General features: G+C 40.1%; 1 pseudogene; it reads right to left on the bottom strand.

Annotated features, from left to right (window-relative positions):
- Positions 1-1,584: 1,584 nt before the first annotated feature.
- On the bottom strand, positions 1,585-2,161 carry LOC105722336 (large ribosomal subunit protein uL6-like; annotated as a pseudogene).
- Positions 2,162-2,874: the final 713 nt, after the last annotated feature.

The following is a 2,874-nucleotide window of genomic DNA, read 5'->3' as shown; positions in this document are numbered from 1 at the left end:
AATAGGATCCTGTTGTGTAACACAATTTCTTTTTAAAAATGCACTATTTTCATCTATGATAAGAACAATAGTGTTTCCCTTAATGACATTCCATTTCTAAAAGGAATTGAATAGATGATAGAAAATCTTTTCTGGGGTTGCCTTTTATTTCAGTTTTCAACAGCCAATTTTTTTCTTCTGGAATATGCTATATATCACTGTACCATAAAGCCAGGACCAGATCAGGCCTGGTCTGGCCCTTTTTTCCCTGTGCAGAACTCCACAGCCTCCCTCACGTGACATTATCAGTAGCTTGCTACAGCTGACCCACATATTTAATTTATTTTTAGGGGCCTTTTTCTGGAACCATAAAAAAAATATTCTGGGATATCTTCCATGATAAATGGAAAGGAAGTGTCGTCAATCTTGGAGAACAGCAGTGCAGATCACTGCCCTGACCTCCCCATGACTCAACTGCCTGTGTTTTCACTTTGGTCCTCTTTAAAGCTACAAGGACTAATTGAATAGAGGTTGATGAGGCCAGGTAATAAATGAGGTGTATATAATGACTCAAAGGCATCGTGCCTCCTCATTTTGGGCAAGTTACTTAAGTTCTCTGAGCCTTGGTTTCCTTCCATCAACTAATGGGAAGCTGTATCAGCTAATGGGAACCTATGCCATAAAACAGTGGCAAGAACTGAGTGAAACTGTATGGATATTAGATAATGTTTCTGCAGTATGCGCAGAAACAACAAACCACCCATTCTTCAAACTTGTGCACTAAAAGTAAGAGGGTTTATGGAAAAAAAACAGGTAACAATACCCATCCTCATAAAATGCACCATAGTTAAGCTTCTAAAAAAAAAGAAATATTACTAAGTAAATTTATAAGACTTGCCTTTGCCTTTAAGAAAAAGAGATGGTTACTTGATGGAGGAGGGTATGAGTGACGGTTGATGCTGCCAAGTTACAGAGATGAGGGCCAAATGCACTGAGATCCAGTGAGTACCTCCAAGATAGAGCCAAGATCATGGGGTGAATGGGCACCATGTTCAGTACTGGATTACTTCATGGCTTCTTTTTTTTAAAGCTTATTAGGGTACATTAGCTGCAAAATAGTAACGTGTGCAAAGGGCTGCAAATATATATATATTTCTTGAGATACGGTCTCACTCTGTCACCCAGAGTGGAGTGGAATGGTGCCATCACAGCTCACTGCAGTCTTGGCCTCCTGGGCTCAAGCAATCCTCCTGCCTCAGCCTACCAAGTAGCTGGGATTACAGATATGTGCCACCACACACAGCTAATTTTTGTATATTTTTGTAGAGATGGGGGTTTGCCATGTTGCTCAGGCTGATCTCAAACTCCTGGGATCAAGTAATACTGTGGCCTTGGCTTGCCAAAGTGCTGGGATTACAGGCATGGACCACTGCACACAACTTAGAGCTACAAAACATATATATATATATATATATATATATATATATATATATATATATTTCCCCCCCAAATCAATAGGTCTTTTATTGCATTATTCAAAATATCACAAGTAGGTCTTAGGCATCGTCTGGCGTCTTGTTTCTGTAGCTGGACAACTCTTACATCTTATTCATCAGCCTGCTGAACAGTTCCTTTTTCAGGGACATAAATACCATCCCAAAATTTCCAGATATCCTTGTTTTTAACTGTTACGGCTTGCTGAATCAAAGCCGCTGAATTTGAAACAAGCTCAATGTCATTTCCTTCAAGGATTAATTCATCTTTCTGGGCTTGAGATACTGAACGAGCAAGACCTGGTCTCATTCGAACCCTACAAATGTATTTTTCACGCAAGAAATTTCGGATTTCAACAAGTGACCCATTCTCCTGGATAACAGCGTTGATGGGGAAGTGAGCACGCACAGACCTCATCTTGTAACGGAAGTCCAGTATAACACCCTTGATCATGTTCTGTACTTGACGACAAATAGTCCGAACGGTAGCCAGTTCCTTTCTGTTACCCCGCCATTTGCCAACCTGGAGCCTCATTTTTTTCTTTCTAAGAAGACTGAGTTTTACATTGATGTGATTGAAGTCCCTTCTCAGGGTTCCTCTGGGGCCCTTCCCAATAACTGTGTCCCTTCAGAGTAATGTCGACATTTTCTGGAACGTCGACTGTCTAATTGTTGAGAATGGTCTTCATTCTCGCAGTAGACGTGGCAAAGAAGCAGAGCTACAAAATATTAACGTGCTGGGGAAAATCACATTTGAAAGCAATCTTCATTATAGTGATATCTCTGGATTTACCATGTATGTGTGGACTAATTTCCAAGATATAGACGAATAGACTGTCTCTAGTACAGTGGTTGGTTCATAGTAAGTGCTCCTTAAATGATTGTGAAGTCATCTTCATTATTCTCTTTTTTTCTTTTTTTTGAGACAGGATCTCACTTTGTCATCTAAGCTGGAGTGCAGTGGCACAATCATGGCTCATTGTAGCCTCAAACTCCTGGGCTCCAGCAGTCTTCCTGTCGTGGCTTCCCAAAGTGCTAGTGTTAAAGGCATGAGCCATCACACCCAGCCTGTCTTCATTATTATTATCATCATACTCATCATCAAAATTATCATCATATGTTAATCTCCACTAGTCAGGAATTCAGAATAGAGAAGAAAGTTACCACATAGAACCAGCACACAATGAGACATAAGGAAAACCCATTCTAAAGCAAGATTCTGCTAGCTAGAGGCGTTATATATGTTCCTGCTAAAACAAGAACTCGTTGTAGGATGTTACAGGTTTTGAGTCCCAGTAGAAAGTGACTGGTGAAAGTAGACTCAAATGATCTGGGGAAATCTCCACATCAAGATTTGGAATTTAGCATTTTGTAAGAAATCTACTTGTGGCAAAATGGTGTA

This window comes from Aotus nancymaae, unplaced genomic scaffold, assembly GCF_030222135.1.
Source record: "Aotus nancymaae isolate 86718 unplaced genomic scaffold, 86718_ANA_hifiasm-v0.15.2.pri h1tg000032l_0, whole genome shotgun sequence".
Lineage (NCBI taxonomy): Eukaryota > Metazoa > Chordata > Mammalia > Primates > Aotidae > Aotus > Aotus nancymaae.
This window is presented reverse-complemented; position numbering and strand designations above follow the sequence as displayed.